The sequence below is a fragment of the Myotis davidii genome, unplaced genomic scaffold (assembly GCF_000327345.1).
Source record: "Myotis davidii unplaced genomic scaffold, ASM32734v1 scaffold225, whole genome shotgun sequence".
In the NCBI taxonomy this organism is placed as follows: domain Eukaryota; kingdom Metazoa; phylum Chordata; class Mammalia; order Chiroptera; family Vespertilionidae; genus Myotis; species Myotis davidii.
In genome coordinates this window covers 3,112,307-3,122,745 of record NW_006296222.1, presented here as the reverse complement: position 1 = coordinate 3,122,745, position 10,439 = coordinate 3,112,307, and positions in this window count along the sequence as shown.

Genomic DNA, 10,439 nt, shown 5'->3' with positions numbered 1-10,439 from the left:
ATTTAATTTTTTAAATATATTTCCTTTTCTAAGGCTCCAAATCCAAACATAGAGATCAGTCCCTTTTTTAAGTTCCAACAGTAAATAAATTCTGATTCTGATTATCTTTATGTGCTGCCTGACTTTTAAAAAATAAAAGTAAAAATTTTAATAGGAATAAAAATTAAAAATCTGTGGTAATGTTTTTCTTCAGAAGAGTTCAAAGAAATCTAAAAATACTCTTTCAACCATTTCTGGTTTTCTAATTTAAAATGATGCATCATGCCAGAGCCACAAACAATTGTTTCTTATATAATTATTCACAAACAAACTTTAGTATCAGCACTTGTAAGTCATTTCCTATGATTTCTGAATCATGTGGAGATTAATTATGCATCTGTGCGTAAGTGAATGACCTAAATTATTTTAATTTCTGATTCATCACACCCCATCCTATTTTTATATTTAGCTCTTTTTTTTCTCCCAAATTTGAATGTCAACATGGAGCAAGGTCATGCATAAATAGTCTCCAGCCTATAGCTTTCTGGTATACTTCCCCAATGAGATTTTTGCATCATTTATTTGAGATCTAAGCCATATGGCTTTGTCAGTAGATATACAGACTCTTGAAGCTGGAAAGAGATCTCAAGGTTGACTAGTTTCAACCTCCTAATAATAATAATATCTTCTTAAACTCTCTGGCGTGGAATTCAGACTCTGAACAGCTCCAGAACAGTGAGCCCACTAAATCACAAAGAAGCCGATTTCTCCCAGAAGACTTTATCTGCTCTTCCCAACGCCTGAGAACAACGTTCTTCCAAGCTGTTGCATGACTTGCTCCCTAAATACACTCAGGGATCTGCTTTAATGTCTCTTTCTCAGAGAGGCTTACCAGTCACTCTCTATGCTCTTATCCATTTTTACTTTTCTTCATAATACTTATTGTTACCTGACATTACACTATAAGTCTATTTGTGGTTATCTGATGCAACACAGAATATAAGCTCTAAAAAAAACCAGGGACTATAGTTTATTACCACTCTATCCCCTGGAGCAATGCCTGATACTTAGTAGGTGCCAGAAATAGTTGCTGATTGATTGAATATTAAGCTTTAATGGGCATCCCTATAGCTTTCACCCACTAATCCAAATTCTGCTTTTTGGAATCAAATAAGAACAAACATTCTTCTACATAGCCAACATTCAGTTTTGAAAACAACTTTCAAACTTTTTCCTTTCAGAACTATAGTGCATCAGGCAGTAGAGAGTGTGTTCAAGAGCATGATTTTAAAGTGTAATTTTATCATCTCAGAACAATCTACCAGAGAAGTTAATTTGAGGGACAGATTTGAGACTTACAGATTTGAGAGATAATACTGTGATTTGGGATTAGGAGGTGGAACCAGGAAACAGGAAAAAAAATCCAAACTATTGTCACTTCCCCTTTTTAAGGAAATAGAGAAAATGAAGCACTAAGTCAGTACTAGAGCTTTTTGATGGTGTGCTGTAAATTCTGTATTGTAGGAACAGCCACAATATTACTTTTTCCTAGACAAAAGTTTTCCATTTTACCTGGGGAATTAACCTCTAACCCTTAATTTCTTTATCTGTAAATTCAGGAGGTAGACAAGATAATCTTCAAAGTTACTGACAGCTTTGAAACCCTTATAGGCATCTTTCATCTAGTGAATAAGTAATGCCTGTAAAGAACAAAAAAAAAAGTATTTTGCTGAGATTAGAGATGAGGAGATGGGGCTGAGGACCTGAGAGACATGAAAAGTTTTGGAATAGCCTTGCTCAGAACTAGCTAAGGAAGTTTAAAGATAATAGAAAAGAGGATAATGTGCGTCCATGAAGAGCTCCTTTAGAGATGTGGAATTAGAGTCAGCTAACATCACATAGATTGGGGGCTTTCTCTACTGAGGTTCTATGGAGCAGGAGAAGGAGGAAGGAGCACATTGTGTGAGTGGCCCAGGTCTGAGGCTGGGCAAAGTGGAGGCCATGAAATGTTAATGCGATCACAATGCTGATGTTCTGGTCTTGGGGTACATCTTGGATAGGAAATAAGTACAGTAAAAAAAACTAATAAATTAGTCAAACAGGGAAATTAGATAGAGAATAAGTTTGTTCAACAACTAAATACATTTTAGCAAATCGGAATATGCCTCATAACTATTCACATTTTGATTGATGCATCTAATGTATATTATTTTTCCCTTTCCTCTACTCTTTATTAGTCCTGACTTTCAAATAATTTAAAAATTAATTCTAAAATTTCACTCTCCTTGGGGTATCTTTTTTTAAAAATATATTTTATTTATTTTTCACAGAGAGGAAGGGAGAGAGATAGAGAGCCAGAAACATCGATGAGAGAGAAACATCGATCAGCTGCCTCCTGCACATCTCCCACTGGGGATATGCCCGCAACCCTGGCACATGCCCTTGACCGGAATCGAACCTGGGACCCTTCAGTCCGCAGGCTGACGCTCTATCCACTGAGCCAAACTGGTTTCGGCTCCTTGGGGTATCTTAATTTTTTATTCTTTTTAATAATTCTGTATTTGCAAAATTCTCTTTATTTCCTATTCAAGTGTCAAAAAAAAATGTCATCAAATGATTAAAATTGGGTATGGCACATTATCCATACATTTGGTGTATATACCCAGTCTCTTTCCAGTTTTTCTACATACTTTTCTTACTAAAGGAAGTACAGCCAATTCCCAAAAATTGATGATAATAGAGGGTGATACTAATATGGATAAATTTTATCCACAAACCTCACTTTTGACGATTGTTTTATCCTCTTCAACAAATATTTTATATGAGTTTCTAGCGCTAAGAAAATTATTTGGCTTTCAGTCTCATCTGCTTACCAAAAAGGCAAGCAGCCAAGAGTCAATGAAGGTGAAGTGTGGAGCCACTTAGCCTGTCTTCAGGGGAAGTGTCCCCTGGGCTCACCTGTGTCCTGAATTCTTCCTGCGTATAAAAGCTTCACTCACTTCCTTTGTCCTTCAGAAAGTCAGCTAGCTATATTAATTAAGCCACCTTCAACACACTGACCAAATTCTTTTCATTTACCTTCTTCATTTTCTCCCTCAATGACCTTCATCTTCTCTTTGGAAAACAGGTCCAGAACTGGGGTGGGTCTCAAACTTGAATTATCACAGCACCCTTTGTCCACGTTGCTAGTCCTCTTTGCAGATCTCCACTTATCATTATCACTTTCCTTTTCTAAAACAATGAGCACTTCTCTAACGATTAGGCTGTGGCCCAGGCTTCTTCACCTTTCCTTCCTTTCAAATATCCACATAAGGACCCTGTCACCAAAATATTTACTGATTGCAGCAATTCCTTCCTCAAGTTCCCAATGAGCCTTCTTCCCCTCTGCCAACACTATCTTCCACCAGATAAAGACATTGTTACCTGGAGGAAACCAGTTTCCTGTCTGCAATTTGCTGAGTCACATCTTGTCATTACTCTGCTATGATCATCCAACTCTTTTTTCGTATTTGCACCATAACCTACATATAGTGCATCTCCTCATTCAGCTCTTTATGGTTTCCTCGGGCAAAATACAAAGTTCAACTTTTGCATCATCGGTGCTTCCTTCAATTTCCCACTCTTCATCCATCAGATTAATATTCTTCTCCCACCAACTCACCCGCTCACTCCTTTACTATTTTCACTAGTATCTCTGGAGTACCATAAGCAAACACGATCATCCCAAACTTCACAGTTAGGAAAACAGAGGACTTGACAAGATAGTTAAATTACCTAAGATTGCAGACTAGACAAGCATGAATATATCCTAGGTGGTGGTGACTCACTGCAGTCATGAAAGTAACATCGATATTCTGAAAACAGAAAATGTTGGAAAACATCTTGTGAATGGATTTTACCAAGAATTTAGAAAAATATTTGCCTAATTCTCCACTGGTCCCCTCTTCATCTGAGCACAGATGTTTAGCCCCAACCCAAAGAGCCCAGGCTACAGCAGTGTGAAAACACAAGGACACATTCGCCTGCCCTCAGGCCTCATTCCCCAGAACTCAAGCATCCAGCCCGTCCCAGGCCCTGGTGAATGAGAATAATCTTCCTTAGAGTTGCTTGACAGACACATCTTTGCCATAATTTTATCTTCAACAGAAGGTCTTCCTCTTTTTAATCTCCACTTCTCTCCTTTCCATGAAAAGTAACTTATAGCAAAGTCAGAAAAGTAACCTCTCAAATATATGAAGATTGTCAGTGTCCTGCTTTGCAAAATGCTGAGCTATGTTTGTATTGCATGGCTTTAAATATTCAACTTCACATTTCCTTAGACAAAATGATGAATACCATGTAATAACATTTTTCTTAAGCCAGACTTAATCTGAGATATTCTACCTGACAGTGTACTGCAAAGTCCATATATATAGGATGCAGAAAAGAATATGGATTCCTGGTAAGAATACTTTGTACTAGTTCTCCATTGCTGCATAACAAATTACCACAAGCTTGGCAGCTTAAAACAAGAAAAAGTTATTAGCTCACTGTTCCCAAGGGTGAGTACTCCAGCAGGTTTTCCCTGGGTCTTCTGCGTACAGGATCACAAAACTACCAAGTGTCAGCCTGTGATTTCCTGTGCAACTTAGGGTCTTCTTTTAGACTCGCTGGTTGTTGGCAGAATTCCGCACCTTGTGGTTACAGGACTGAGATACCATCTTTCATCCTGGCTGCCACCTGAGACCCACTCTTAGCTCCTGGAGGCTACCCGTGGTTTCCTGTCATGTGGTCCTCCCTACAATGTGGTACGTTGCTTCTTCCCAGTAAAACAACTCTTCTCTTGCTTTGACTCTCTCCCTCTAGGCTGTGAAGATGAAGTCTTATATAACATAATATAGCCATGGGAGTGCCTAGTCCATCAGTCATAGGTCCCACCCACAATCAAGCAGAGTTGATTGTATGGGACATGTACCACTGTCAGGTGGGGGCTGCAGGGGAGGATGTGTTAGAGTTTGGTGGCCATCTTAGAATTCTGCCTATGAAAATGGTTCAAACAGGAGTTGCATCCAGTAGATACCTGAGTCATGCATTTTTCCTGACTTTATCACAGATGACATTGAATTGGATTAGGCAAATCACAAATGCAGCGATCACTGTTCAGTTGACTGTGAGAGGCCTATAGCAACTGTTGTTCATAAATCTAACATTATTTTGAATGTCCACAAGAGAAAGAAAATTCAATAAGTTACAAATGGGCAGTAAGTATTTCCATGTTAAAGCTACTGAGCATGGAGGATTCTTTGTGCTGGTAATACTAGCTAAGCTTTGAGGAGAAAATCAGAACATAAACTCCAGATACCCTAGTACTCTTCAGGCCGTTTGGGGCATGAATTATCAATAGCCTACCATAAACCCTTCTAAAATTTTGGGCTTAGCATGAGAAATTATGATGTGTGAAAGAAAGCAAAATAACTCTTCCTCATTAGTATTCTAAAAGTGTAGGCTAGCAAAGCTCACAACTACTCCAGTCTGTGATTGCAAATATAGACAAAGATTAATAAAAATATCTCAGGGAAACAGATCCAATTTGCAAAGCTAACTTCACATTAAGTAAAATGTAGCATTTTTCCTGTTTAATTTTTTAAAAATTATTGGGTAAAATTTTCCACAAATCCTACTAAGTTTTAAGACATTTTCTTTTCACAGTATGTGTGTTTTAAGCTTAAAATATGAATGATTTTCATAGTGCTAGCTAAGTCCATTATAGCAGCAAGCTAATGTTGTCTCTTTAGACTGTGAACCAGACTTCCTTAGGATACCGACCCTAATTCTCCTTCTGCCCACTGCTAATCCATGGCTACCCTTACTTGCACAGCCACATGGCAGGAAGAGGCTGGCTCAGCACAAATTCAAGAAATAACTCAATACATCTATTTAGTAGACACCAGAGCAGTTGCTTCATCTTTGAAAATGAAGGGATCGCATTCATATCTGAACCTTAAATTAAATGCTGCAGGTTTCTTCTCATTTGATATTTTCTAGTTTCTGCACTTGGTGCCAATTCAGTTAGAACTAAGAATTCTGGCAGTTTGCTCTTCCTTGGCTTAGGTTTTGGAGGCTCTTTCCACACCATGGGACCTGTCCCTGTCTAGCGTTTCATTCCAGTTAAGGTCTGTGGGCACTCATGAGTCAGAGATGATACTGGTTCTGAGAAGAGCCTGGCTTGCTGGCATTGCTTATACTTGGCTCTTGGCTCTTGAACTTCTCGACAGCGTCCAGACTTCCGCAGCAACATCCAAGTCGGTCCAGACCTCCTGAGGGTTTCTGCAGCCAGTCTCCCTGCTCTTGCTCTGTTCTCAGAATTCTCTAATGTCTGTGGCTCTTTGGGTGATGGCAGATCCAAAAAATGCCTTTAGATTGTGCCTAGTAAGTGTTTGGTTCTATGCTAATCCTGAACATATGTCTGTTATTTCATATCTATACAAATCACAGATTCGGAATCTTTGTGTTTGAGAATGTACTATCCACATCCCATCTCTTTACTTCTTAGTGTCTGTGGAAGGTAGGGGAAAATTAGACGGGGTAGGTTTTGGTTCATGTTTAGAATTTCAAAAGGGTAAGTCAGACGACAAAGAAAATAACATAAGCACATTTTCTATACATAAGAATATTCCAGAAGGATATACAAGAAACTGTTGCCTTCAGAGAAGACAAGAGAATTGAAGAGATTATTTATTATATTATACATATATATTATTTTGTTCTATTTAAATGTGTCCTATCCATTCATTTTATAAAAAATTGTTCAATTAATTTTTTCAATTAAAATAAAACTAATAAGTAATAAATCCTCGAAAGAAGTCCCATGTTGGTTTGATTTAAGGGGATAGGCAACTTCATGGACATTGATAAGCGCTAAAGTGACAGACCACCTGCCCTTCTGCAGGAAGGAGCATTTCTTCTTCATTCAAATAAGACCTTGCCAAGCACTCTTCCGGGTGCTACACAGACTCGCATAAAATGCCTCCCACTGCCTTTGTCTCCTAAGATGCAGAGATGTGACAGGAACATGAACCAAAGAGTAGAAGTTAAAGCAGCTGATGGTTAAATGTCAGACTCATTTCTGGCATGAAACGCACAATAGTTGGAAGCATACTGTTATGGGTGGAATTGTGTCTCACTCTCCGCCCCCTCCCCCTAAAAAGGTTTATTGGAGCCCTAATCTCCAGTGCCTCAGAATGTGACCTTATTAGGAGGCAGGGTCTTTACAGAGCCATTAAGTTAAAATGAGGTCATCAGGGTGGGCCCCAATCCAAATATGACTAGTATCCTTATAAAAAGGGAAAACTGGAACACAAAGAGAGAAGATGATCTGAAGATATTGGGAGAGTGTCATCTATGAGCCAAGAGATGCTGAGGTGACCAGACGCTACGAGAGGCTTGGAACAGATTCTCCCTCACAGCCCTCTGGAGGAACCAACTCTGTTGACACCTTAATTTCAGTCTTCTAGCTTCCACAACTCTGAGACAATAAATTTCTTTCATTTAAGCCATCTAATATCTGGCACTTTGTTACAGCAGCCCTACAAAACTAATATACACACATTATTTTACTAATCGTTGAAATGAAACTAAACCTATCCTCCCAACCCAACCACAAACAAGCCTTGAAAATAGAAAGAACAAAAATCTATGCAGGTAAAATCTGTGCTCATTATTCTTTCTCATCAGTGGTTCTCAACCAAAGCAGATATGCCATCCAGGAGACATTTGCCAACATCTGGAGAAATTTTCAGTTGTCACAACAGGGGAGCTAGTGTTGGCATCTGGTGGGCTAGGGGCCAAGGATGCTGCTACATATAATACAATACACAGCACAGCCCTTCACAACAAAGACTCATCTAGCCCAAAGGTCAAAATTACTGGCTGATAAGCTCTGTTTCTGACAATATGAGACCAATTTTTTCTTCATACATAATATATCATTTTCATTCAACAAAGAGCTGGATGCCTACTGTATTTCACACGCACATTAAAAGACATTTATTAAAATTTATATTTGTTTAGTACCATGAACAGCAGGTACACTGTGGCAACACCATATAGGACTGAAAGTGACTTTTCTGTAAGTGCCATGCCTGTCTGCTTACTCCACTATTTATGAATTAATGTGAGGTTCATTATTCTGGTTGTTTGCAATCTGATTAAAGTAATATATCACTCCTCCCATGTCAGACCTTCTAAATCATCTCTAATAAATTAGTATATCTGAAGAAAACCACTGCTCAGAAGGTGGTTTCAGATTCCCTATTATTATAAAGCTTGTGGGAGGTGACCCAGGCAGAGAGAAAAGAAATTAATAGATAAGCTGCTGCTCTTTTCTGATCTGACAGGATTGAAACCGCATATTCTGTGGATTCTCTCCTGGTTGTCTGTGCAGTCTTCCCAGTAGAGTATGTCTGTCTTCCTATTCCATAAAGGGATTAAAGCCTTTTCCCCTCATTTGAAATATGTCTCAATCCTTTTATTAGATTGTCAAAAAAAGTAAAAGACTGATTTTTTTTTCTTTAAATAATGTGTAATGTGTTCGTAGGCTTTTTCCCTCTTTGAGGAATTTGGATTCCAATGACAAATGGAGATGGTTAGTGAAAAGATGTCCACGTTAACCAATGAGTATTTCAACTTGATGGACAGATTTTCTTAAAAAGATAAAATAGACAATAAATTTCTCTCATTTAAGCCACCGAATTTCTGGCACCTTTGTTACAGCAGCCCTACAAAACTAACAGTTCCTAAATTACCCAAACGATTGGAACGAAATGCTTTGGCGGCTTTTCTCCATGCATGTCAGCATTTGCTCATTTATTCTTTACTTACCATACATGAGGACAGTTTCCTATGGTTTTTGACCAGGAGAAAATCTGAACAGTCCATGCTGCTGATGAAAGGGAACGACTTTTCTCCTCATCAATATTTTAAAGCCATGGACCTGATTCACAATGACTAAACTGATGGGTTTAAATATAAAACTTCACAAGTGATGGTTTGTTGAAGACAAAAGAAGCCTTCACAACATAATCGAGGAGTAAGCATTACCTGTATTAAGCACCGTAAAAATGGTGCATAAACTTACACCATTGGCTGGTATAAGTCACATGAAGAGCTTGAAGGGAAAGAAGAGTACTTGCAACCCCCAGAGGAAGGAGGTCTCCATCTTTTTTTTTTTAATATATTTTATTGATTTTTTACAGAGAGGAAAGGAGAGAGATAGAGAGTTAGAAACATCGATGAGAGAGAAACATCGATCAGCTGGGAGGTCTCCATCTTTTTATTTATATGTGTGTATCATGGTTTTGCTGCAACTTTGGGATGCTGTAAGCAAAGGAAGAGAATACATTTAAAATGCCACTGAAAAAGGAGTTTGTATGTATCTGTTTATTTATATGTTTGTTTGTCTCCTGGGAGCACGAGGTCCTTGAGGTCTCCTGTCAAATACCAATCTTGCTTCCAAAAAAACCAGGATTTCCTCAGGGAAAATAAGTAAATCCTTTCACCAGCAGAAGTCAGGAATAAACTGAAGGATGGCAGGGGCGCATGGAGTGTGTACGCTTCAAGGTGGATGCTGTCAGCGTAAATTAAGTGTGGTTAGTAACAGAGGAAGAGCAGTAGGCTTTGAACTGGAAAGCAGATGAGAAAATAAGACAACGGTGTGTAAAGTTATTAAAAGCGCTGCCTGTTGGAAAAAGAAATGTGCAGAGATGTTATTGTAGTGCAGGACCCAGAGCACGAAGAAAGGGGGACTTCCAGGCGGGAAAAGTCAAGCAGAAATGAAAAGTGCAGGACAAAGGGGTCATGAATGTCTGAGGAGTCACAGCAAAGACAGCGGAGACTTGTTAAAAGAACTGATATTGAATAGAAATTGAATGAAGCTCACAAGGGGTCTAAAAGCACCCTCCGATACAGAGAAGGCAACAACAATAGATAAAGGTACACAGGTCAAAAAAGCAGCTTTGAAACACTGGCTTACCCAACAGGGTTTATCCCATTAATAATAGGAGCCAGAGAACTGCTATAAATTCCCTGATGAGAAGGGATTAATGACTAAAAACCAAACTGACATCTCTATGATATGCCTCTGACTTATTGTATTTAAGTGCAAGTCTTAGTCAATTCGCTTACTGTCAAATCACCCCTTTTCATTAAAGCTATCCTTTAAATTCTCTAATCAATTTGGCATCTAAGGTAGGAGTGCTCGAGTGGACCCTACAGATGGAAGTGATGCCAGTACATAACCACACTACTTTGATTAATTCTGTTTACACGCTTACCTAAGTAGTAGAGACAAAAGGGTGGATGGTTAAATAACCAGCACTCCAAAATGGGTGGTTACCTGGCAGGATTATTTTTTTTCACTTGAAAAACTCTTTTCCACTGAAGGTGATGAACTCATAAGCATTCAGAGAGATGGAACTGATCTG